The 10,766-nt window shown below is 38.5% G+C and overlaps 1 non-coding gene across 1 annotated transcript; it reads right to left on the reverse strand.

Moving 5' to 3' along the window:
- Positions 1–9,209: 9,209 nt before the first annotated feature.
- Positions 9,210–9,282, reverse strand: TRNAK-UUU (transfer RNA lysine (anticodon UUU)). The gene has a single exon. It is a non-coding gene; the product is annotated as a tRNA-Lys (tRNA).
- Between the last annotated feature and the right edge of the window lie 1,484 nt (positions 9,283–10,766).

Below are 10,766 nucleotides of genomic sequence, written 5' to 3' on the forward strand. Positions count from 1 at the left end.
GAGAAACCACCGTTTCCACAAAAATTAGCCATGTTAACTAGGGATACAAATTATGAGGAGATTAGGACGCGTTTTCAAGAATCTAACTATAAACCTTCTCTTCCTCGAAGCTATTAAAAGCTACCACACCATGCTAAGTTTCTTAAGGAGTTGTGTACTACTAGGCGTAAGATCAATATACCAAAAGATGCCTTTTTAACAGAACAATTCCCAACTCTATATGAACATAATGGAATTGTTAAGTACAAGGACTCGGGTTCTCTATCGCACAATGCACCTTAGGAGATTCCTATACGACAACCGCGTTATTAGACCTAGGGCTAGTGTTAACTTACTCCCGCTTTTTATTTGTATAGACAAATAGGTCTAGGACGAGATGCAACCCACTAAAATGACGCGTTGCAATTAGTCGATCGGTCTATTAAGTATCCTAAGGGTGTGGTCGAAAATGTGGCGGTAAAAGTTCGGGATTTCTACTATCCGGCTGATTTTGTCATCCTCGATACAGAAGTTGCTAACGACTCTGTCCCGATCATCTTAGGGCGTCCTTTCCTGGCAACTACCAATGCGCTCATTAATTGCCGCGATGGTTCGATGTCCATGTCTTTTGGCCATCTTACTGTTAAAGTAAATATTTTTAAAACAAAGACACATTTACTCGATTCGTCTATGGATAGAGAGGTTAGCATGATCGAGAGCTTCGCTCGAGATTATTTCAACAACACGTTCCCTGATAATCATATGCCCAAATTTCTTTCCTTTGGAAGTTCAAACTCTAACATTTTCATCCCTACACTAGTCGATACACATATTATGGATGAGGACGAGATATATGACTTTCTCAAAGATATAGAGGACTACCATAGTAATGTGGATATGACCAATCTAGATGAGGAATTCGGTGAGTTTCTTAGAGCAGGTGATGATTCACCCTATCAAGAACTACTTTGCACAACATCCACCTCGACTCCCCTCCTTCCACCCTTTCAAAGGAATCTCGAGTTTGCACTCGATCCTTTTGTTTCTCCTATGCTTCATAATTTTTTAAATCCACCTAGTAAACAGATACTTCAGAAGGACAAACCATTTGACACCTTCATTTTCAGACTTGAGATAGTCCCTACCTACACCATGAATGAGTTTTGTGCTAAACCCACATCCTCATTGTTTACATGCTTTCCTTCTACAACTTATCCATATCTACCATATCTTCCACAACTATTCACTTTTCCACACTTATTCACTAGGACACCCTCTCGTTCAAAGATGAAAAAGAAGGTGCATGCTAGGTTACGTTATAGGTTTATCCGACTTCGCTTTCTTTTCACTAGGTTGCGTCATAGGAAATCTTGGTGCTTGATTGTGTTTGAGTATGTTTTTTGTGATATTTATTTATGGAATGATCCACAACTATTTTGGTTGTTGATATATGATAAACTGCATGTTCATACATATGTTTAGATAAAATCTCGAGTATCTGACTATAAATGACTCAATTTTTTGTGTTTGGTGCATTCCTTTCATTTCCAGATATTGGTGAGTGCAGCATTAAGGTAATCAGGCCCTCCCTATGGAGTGTGTGGCTATAAGTACCGGATCCTAAGTCCACGTTTAACATAATTCACGTTTTCCACTCTTGCATGTTTTCTCGGATTTTTTAGTCATGTTTCTCTATGGGGTGAATTATGTCCTTATTGCTTATTGTTTTTCCTTATAAAAATAAAAAAAAAATATTAAATAATAAACATAGTAATCTAGGAAGTCTCGGGAATCTGACTTTAAAAGACCCACTTTAAAAAAAAAACAAAAAAAACAAAAAAAAAACAAATTTTCTAAACTCTGTTGTAAGAAATTTGTTTGGGGGTGGGGTGTTCATGTTTCCGTCCTAGAATCTTTTATGTCCCATTAGAGTTGCTTAGGCCGTTTAATTGTATTTCGATTCGGGTTGACATAATCTATGAATTTAGAGTTCATTCGTTCTCATAACGTACGTCATGCACGCATTTTGAGGCATTTTCTACTATCTTATATGTCATCCACGGTCGGAATAGAGTGTTTTATAGATTATTGGATTGGAAATTCTCTCCTGATCATTTCCATATCTTATTTGCAAAAATCAGACTGGTAACGAAGCGGCAATATTAGTTTGAAGTCGCGCTAAAAATCGACAAAATTCAAAAAATTCAAATTGGGCTTGGGCCTAAAACTCAAGACAAGCCCTTTACCTTCACACCAACAGTCGCGTTCTTCACTTCTCCAAACCGCCATTAATGACCAACAAAGCTTCAAACCCTAACTAAAAAATAAAATTAAAAAGAAACCTAACTACACCACGTCACACATCCAAATCAATTTCAAATCTTCTCAAAAACCTTTCCACCACCACCTCCATCCTTTTGCAAAACCAAAAACCACCGAAAAATCCAAAGATTGGAACTACCGATTCACCACCGCGCCACCACCGCACCACCACCATTGTTGTTCCAGTGAGGTTGTTCCTCATTGCTTCCTACACCTTCTACAAACCCCAAATCAGTTCAAACTTCCAATGGCTCAAAGACACCGGATTTTGCCAGAGCAAGCATTTACTGGCGACCACTTCGCGCCGTTTTACGGTGACGAAATGATTAGTAGAGATTGGAATAGCTTGTGGTACTCGACCGACGCCTTTTACCACGAAGAGTTAGTCCGACGGTTTTACAACACGAGGGAGTTGGAGGGGAGTAGAATTTTTGTTACGGTGGCAAAGAGGAGGAAGGAAGTAACTGCTGGGTTGTTGGCTGAGATTCTAGGCATTCCGCCTAGAATCCATCTGGATGCCACGTTACAGGATTCCCAATATAATGGGGTAGAGCCGTTGATGAGCGACGACTATTACGAAGGAACTACAATGTGAGCTCAGATTGTGTTCGCCAGGCATCATCCGAAACCAACCAACCGGCCGCAGCATTTCGATGGATTGGTAGGAATGTCATAGGGAAGGAGAAGGTCAGTGACATCGGTCTGAACTGCCTCCACATTCTATGGATACTTTAGGAGCAGAAGTATGAGTTCTGTATCTTGGATTTTTTGCTTAACATGATTAGGGGAGTAGGGAAGTCTATTGCACCTCTCCCTGTTTTGATAACCAAGATCATGCTGAAGTTGAGAGCGACTCCGACGTCTGATAGGATTTACCTCACCCTACACCGAAATCCTCGGATTTATAAGGAGTGTATCCAACAAGTTTGGAGGTTGCCTGAGGATAGGGTAGAGGACGAGGAGGATGGTGGAAATGAGAATGACTCGGAGGATGAGGAGGACTTGACTTGTTTTGATGCTAATGCCTTGGAGAGGTGTTGGTCAGATGCAGAACGCATGGCTGTGATTCATCGTGGCATGCGTTCACTCAATACTATCTGCGAAGACCTCCGGGACTTCGGACAGGCTACTATCCACCATAACCGAGATTTGTACCCGAGAGGATGGCGGTGGGAACAGATGATTATCGAAATGGAATCTCGCCCAGTTCCAGCCGATATGCTTATGCTTGCGCTTTCCACCTCACGGGGATTCTCCTTCCGAGGATACATCATCGAGGCACGAGCGTCGTCGCCGAAAGACGAATGGTGCTGGCCCATCGGGAGCTGAGGAGCCATCTCCTGAGCATGTGCCCTCCGCTACCAGTACCGACGTGTTTAGGGATAGTATATCTTGATGATTTTTATTTGTAGTTTTATTATTATTAGTTATTTTAATGTAAGTTTTATTTCGGTAATTTGAATTTTGTAGTGAAATGTACTTCGAATGAAAATTTTAATATAATGCGGTTATTTTCATTATGCGTGGTTATTTAATATTGATCCCACCTTCCCAAATTGTTTGGGGGTGGTATTATCTATTCCAGCATGATTTTTATATGACCCTCATTTTTAGAAGTTATTTCGGAGTCAGGGTGAGAATATTGCCGATTAGGTATATCTATGAATAAATATCATGGTAGGATGAAATCTCGATAAGTTAGGTAGTTTTATCCTAAATTCAACCTAAAAGATACTAGGGTTGTTTTAGAATCAAGAATATGAGTTGTTTCCGTTTCGGGTTTGAAAATTTTAGTATTTTCTGAAATTGCCGTAAAAACTTTTTGGCAACTTCCCGATCCGTTTTAGCAACTTAAAACCTATAAAAACTTCATTCATTCTACACTCACAACCCACACTACACCTAACTTCCATCACTCACCTTTCACTCCCACGTTTCCGGTTGTTCTTCACCATTTTCAAAAATCAGCACCTCGGAGAGCACCTGCGCCCTAGTCTCTCGAAATTTTACCTTGGCACCTGCTTCAAGGTGAAACGACTTCGTGCCCAAACACTAGAACTTCGAAAATCATCAGAGCGCACTCAAGTGGAGTGAGCGCACGCATGACCTCCGTAAAAACAAAAATTCCGGTTTTCGCGGGTTGTTCCGGATCATTTGCATTTGTTCGAGCATCGTTTTGAGATGACATCTCCTACAATAATACCGAGACAGTCTTTGAAGATTTGTTCCAAAGCACTACTTATGGTGCTTGGTTTTGAGGCGATCACATACGTAGGGCCGGGAACCGCTTATGGTAAGACCTGCTGAACTTTATTCTCCAACACTAGCATCTTATTTTTATGATAACTGCATTTTCTTTGAGAGACCAGATGGAGAACAAATGTTGATGGAGAACAAGTGTTCTCCATCAACATTGATGATGAACCAATGGAAATTACCAGGTTTTTGCTAGCATTTGTCCTTGGACTTGCTATGCCCGCTGAAATACAAGACCCATGGTGATATTGGGTAGATAATATGTATGTCTACACTTATGAGTTTTTGCATGAGTCGTATGGGGCAGGCATTTTCCGTAACGAGGACCAAAGGGACTATAACGTCGCTTTTGGTAGCCTGTCCATGAACATAGGAACTGTTATGTTTTGGATCATGCTAAACATTTTAGGGGAATGACGTTTTTCTTCTGTGAATGATGCCACTTGCAGCGTCTTCCTTGCTTTAGCCACGGGACGTATGTGCCATGAGCTTCCCAGAACCTTGATGTCTAGTTTAGCTCGAGCCCATAGCATGAGGCATAAGTACCTTCTTATGCCTGTTCTAATTTCCCGTATTATGCTATGTCTCTTTCCTATTTTTTGTACACGCTTTCCGCGGATTGGATTACGGCCGATTAATCGCGACCTACCAATAGTATTATTCGATCTTTCCGTGTAATGACTTGGCAAGGGTGGAGGATACAACCTCATCAGGTTGCACCCTACACCCCCCGGCCAGACCAAGTGGCTTTAATAGGTTAGCAATAATAGATGATAAATGGCGGGAAGCCCGGCAAATTATCATGGCATGGCAGATCGAAGGAACCTCACTTCTTTATAGAAGAAGAGGATGAGGAGGATGATGAATAAAGCGGGAGATAAGGTAAGTTTTAATTCTAGTTAGTAATGCGCTTATGTCCCAAGCAATTTGATTCTTGTTAACCCCATAATGGGTGGAACTCTTATAGAGTTCGCGTCGGTTTTATATTAGTATATTTTAACCTTATTTTGCAGATGTTCCGAATTTTCCGCAGCGTTTCCATGGTATTTTTCTACCCTCTTTATTTAAATGCTTTGAGGACAAAGCATGCTTCTTGTTTGGGGGGGGGGGGCATAGAAACACGTGTAATTAAGGCATCTGTTAGGATATAGATAGGTATAATGTGCACTTATTTTCTAGTTAAAATTTCAAAATTTCAAAAATATAAATAAATAAGTTATGCTATACACTTAGGAATATTTGTATTGTTTTCTTTCTCTATACTCTTAATAATCTAGAAGTCTCACGTAGCTTTTGCATTAGAATAATTGTTAGAAACTTAGGTTAAGATGTAGGTAATAATCTTTGCATCTATCTATAAATATATTACATGACTATCTATGATTGTTAACAGCAAGTTTCTGAACTCTAGGCTAGAGTACTTATTCTACAAATCCTGTGAGAATATAGCCTAAAGCCTTATATGAGCGAAACATTTGAGAAATGACATAAGGGAGAAGTAAAATCCGGATAGAGATATCACACGCCCACTTGCTTGATCACTAAACCATATCCTAAGCGAGAATTTAGGCCCTCTTTGGATCGATATAGCCGTAAATTCAAACCTATGAATTATTTTCCGCTAGTAAGCCCCCTACGAGCCTTTCTTTAGCCTTTCATAAACCACAAATCATTTACCCTGTTACAAAAAAAACAAAACAAAATTAAAAATTAAAAAAATCAACCTACCCAATCTAGAATAAGTCCGAGAATAGAATGAGGAAGAAAGAAGAAGAGAAAACTTGTGTAAACAAAAGTTAGTTAATTGCTTCAGAAAAAAAAGAAAAGAAGTTTTCATCCAAAGAAAAGAAAAATAAAAATAGAAATAAAATAAAAACTCCAAAAAATAGAATAAAAGGAGTCAAAAGCCAAAGAAAAAAAAAAAAAAAAATATATATATGGCTAAGGATGGAAACAAAGTGTAGAAGAAAAAAGTAAAATAACAAGGTTTTCTCTAGTTACATAATATGAAGACTCTATTATCTCGGACTTGTCTTTTTGAATATCCATTTCCTTCCTTCTTAAACCATCTCCTAATCCCATGAACACCTAATAAAGACCTCTAGCTCAATTAGGAATAGGTTAGTGTGATAGTAAGTGGCGGATGTGTTTGATCGACTCCGGCTTCCTTGTTGTCATTGAGATTTAAGGTAAAGTGTGCCCACTACATTTTGGAGTAAATAAACTTGAGTGCAAAAAATCGAGTGTTGTATCTTGACTATTATTGTGAGAGAACCTACTTAAGGACGCTATTCGAATTTCAGAAACGAACCTGCTAGACATTTCATAGTATTACTCATTGTATATATGTTTATTGTAGATGATTGATTATTATGCATATATTAGCTTAGGTTTCGACTTGATTACTCTATATGCATTGCTAGTGAGAGATATAGTTAATTTAGAGCATGAATAAGGAAACAATAGTTTTATTTCTTAGTCGTTGTAATATAGATGAAGTTTGTGAGTACCTTCACTGGAAAACTCTCACGAGGCTATAACTCGTCCACTAGGAAATTCCTAGTGGTTTAAGGCCTTATTGCATATGGTCAATGCAATCGCACTCAGCGAAACGAGAGTAGATAGAACTCCATTTTTGGTCACTTATTCTAATTTCTCATCTTTGCTTGAGGACAAGCAAAATGCTGTTTAGGGGTGGTTTGATAAGAGCCCAAAACTGTAGTTTTAACCCCTTAACCATCATACTTTTAGACCAATTATGTGAGTAATAATTAAGAGTTAATACTGATCACGTGTTTTTTATGCATTTCGGGCATCAAAGTCCATGATGTGCATAAATGTGCCCCTTTAGCGAGATAAAGGAGCAAAGGTCGGTTGCTAAGGAGTTCTGTGATTAAAGGCCAAGATTCAAGAAGACAAAGCCTTTGTAAAGCCCGTTCAAATTTGAAAAGTCGACTTGGGCGTAAAACAAAGACACAAAGTCAGCAGAACTTCCAAAGGCCGTATCTTTGGACTCAGACCTCGGAATTGGGCCTACCTTATTTCAAAACGACTGGCTCGGAAAGAGCTTTCCAATGGTTTAAGCCTTGACCCAATCAGAGGAGCAGAAGTGGACGAAAAATCTATTGAATCCAACTGCAGCTGAAGAGGCTTTTTTGGACTGAAAGAATTGGGTTTTGGGCCTGATGCTCTGGCCCAAAACATGGCTCCAAGCCCATGCACAATTTTTGGATCTGAAACATATAAAAACAAAAGCTTAGCTCTTTGTTAATGGTAGATAGTTAGACCTAGATTAAAAATTGGATTAGTTAGCCTCCATTAATTAGTTTTAGAACTTAGTTTTAGAATTTCAATTAGTTAATTAATTAGTTTTTCATATCTTGTTTTAGATCTAGTTTCATGTTTAATTAATTACTTTAGAACAAAGTAGATTATTAATTTAGTATTTGAATCATTGTTTTATTATTCATTAGATTAATAAAATAGTGTTCTTGGTAATCTAGTTTCATTTTCCATTTACTTATTTAGTTCAATACACGTAATTAATTATTTGTCTTTATTAGATTGAATATATTTTTGCATGAGTAGTTTCCATTTGAGTTTAAATAAGCAAAGTTTCAATCTTTATATCATGTCTTGTTCGAATTTGATTGGGAATGATAGCGTGATGATTTTCGGCTAAACCTCCATTAGAGGGGGTTGAGAAGCCTTGATGAAAGTTTGATTCCGATTATCGTAGAGTCGTCGTAATTTCCTTTTCACTCTAGAAATGATTAGTTCACCATGAGAATGGGTGTAATCGTTCACATGCTAGTTATGAATTGGTAGAAATGTCATGTGTAATTAGGGATTAGGAATAACCAGATTGTTCTGCGAAGAAGTTCAATTCGGATTACGACGATTCGTCGTTAGTGAATTAAGTTGAGCTAAGGTGGAACCAATCCCCCTCTAACTCCTTATCATAGAATCGACGTAGTATTCCCATAGTTGTTTAAATAGTCGACTAGTTGCATCTTGTGGGTAGTTGCATCGTAGTCTAGTTATCATTTCGTAAATCTCTCATTAGACTTTAGTTAAGATTATTTATACGTAAAGAACATTACTTTGTGAAAGAACTAGGAGTGGAACGAATCATCTACTCCACTATATCTCAATAGGATTGAGAGTAGAAATCTTTGATAAATTAGGCACGTAATTAAGTTTTAGTTTACTTACGTTTTGAGTTTTATCGTTCATTTCGTAGGTAAACTTTATCTTTTTATGTTTATCAATAAGCGATCAATATGGCACCCTTTTACCTGTTCTAGTTCTTGCAGGGCTCCTGTTCCATCTAAGCTGGAGCAGGGTTCGACTAAAGGAAGGGCAACCGCTCGTAATGCAAGGCATGTGTGGAAAGCAAGGTAGGAATGAAGGCTGCTTAACGATACACTTAATTTACCACCTGGTGTAGTGGTGCTTCGACCACAGAAATAAGGAATAAAAAAATGGAAATTCGATGAGAAATAGAAAAAAATACAAAATAGAAAGTTATATATGAGGAAGCCTGACGGAACTACATGAAACCTTAAGAGGATCGCCGAAGCGAGTCTAACAAAAAGTGATCTTTGAACGCTACTACACATCCTTACTCATAATAGAGTGTAAGGTAGGTTTGGGTATAGCAGGACTTGAACCTGCGACCATTAGGTTAAAAGCCCAATGCTCTACCAACTGAGCTATACACCCCACTAAATTTTAGTAAATAAGGATTGGTGCGGAAAAGAAAAGAGGCCCCTCTTCTTCTCATCATATTACAAAGATGGGAGCGGCTCAGATGAGGGCTCAGATCGCAGAGCAAGCAAGTCTGGTCTTGTTTCCACTCATTGAAGATTCTATCTACAAAAGAAGGTCAACGGGGATACTAAAGTAGTTCTCACCGACACCGTAGAAAAGGAAAGCTCTCCTGTGCCCGTGGGCAAGAAACGGCTTCTTTTAGGTGTAGTGTAGTCGGCATCGTAGTTTGCTAGGTGAGGTCGTCTTTCTTTCAGCCGCCATACGGTTCGACCGAGAGGAGCAATTATTTATGTAATTACGGTCTTTGTTGGTCGTTGTTCCGGTCGAACCGTATGGCGGCTGGAAAGAAAGACGACCTCACCTAGCAAACTACGGATGCTGACTACACTACACCTAAAAGAAGCTTGTTCTTGCCCACGGGGCACAGGAGCGCACTTCGAGGAGTAGTTATCTATGTAATTACGGTCTTTGTTGGCCGTTGTTCCGGTCGAGCACTCTCTTTTCTGGTCGATTAAAAAGTATCAACATTACATCTGCGGAAAATCGACGTGGTGCCTAAAAGGTGTCTGACTGAAAGATTCGTTCTCTCTTTATCATAACAAGACTATCTATTCCCTTCCCAATTTTAGATTTGATGGGTATTCGTTTTCAACATTATTTCTCCTAATCATATATTCTCGCTTCTCATGTATGTTATCATCAAAGTGTTTTAACAAACCACAGACACAAAAGTTGAGATGATAACAGGACACAATTATTCAAGTCCAAATCAAAATAAACAAATAATTAACAGCTAAAAATCAAAAACAAAATAGTCAACACTCAACAAGCAGATCAACAACAAGAAAAAATATATATATCAAGCTATAATAACTAGTAAAAATTACCTCAATGCTTTGGTAAAACAGATCAACAGATTTAGGAACACCACCAATATTTCTTCCAATCTTCTTACAAACCGTGCAAATCTCTACACAAACCTTGAAATCACAGTTATTAAAATTGATTTTTTCTGAAAAAAAATCAAAAGAGAAAGAGAAAAACAGAGTTGCGACGCTAATGTAACGCCCGTATTTAAAATACGTATTTAGTTATTAATTTATTAATTAAATTATTTATTTAAAAATCGGCTAGATTGGATTTGGGATACGCTGGCCTGATGTCTGGGCCCGAGTCTGTGTTGGGCTTGGGTTTCAGACCCATGTATATAATCACATTGTTCTAGAGAATAGGGTTCTTGGAGAATAAAAATAATAAAAATGGAGGCAGAGGAAAAAAGCTGGATTGCTGGAGGGTGGAACGCGACGACTCGGACTCGGAGGAATTCGTATGAGCTGTTAATACAGGTGAGTAGCTATTTTTGCTATTTCACCGGATTTATAGTTTTTCGTATATCGGTGTATACTGTCTAAGATTTCTGTCTATTTATACTGCTT

The sequence above is a fragment of the Coptis chinensis genome, chromosome 2 (genome assembly GCF_015680905.1).
Source record: "Coptis chinensis isolate HL-2020 chromosome 2, ASM1568090v1, whole genome shotgun sequence".
Taxonomy (NCBI): domain Eukaryota; kingdom Viridiplantae; phylum Streptophyta; class Magnoliopsida; order Ranunculales; family Ranunculaceae; genus Coptis; species Coptis chinensis.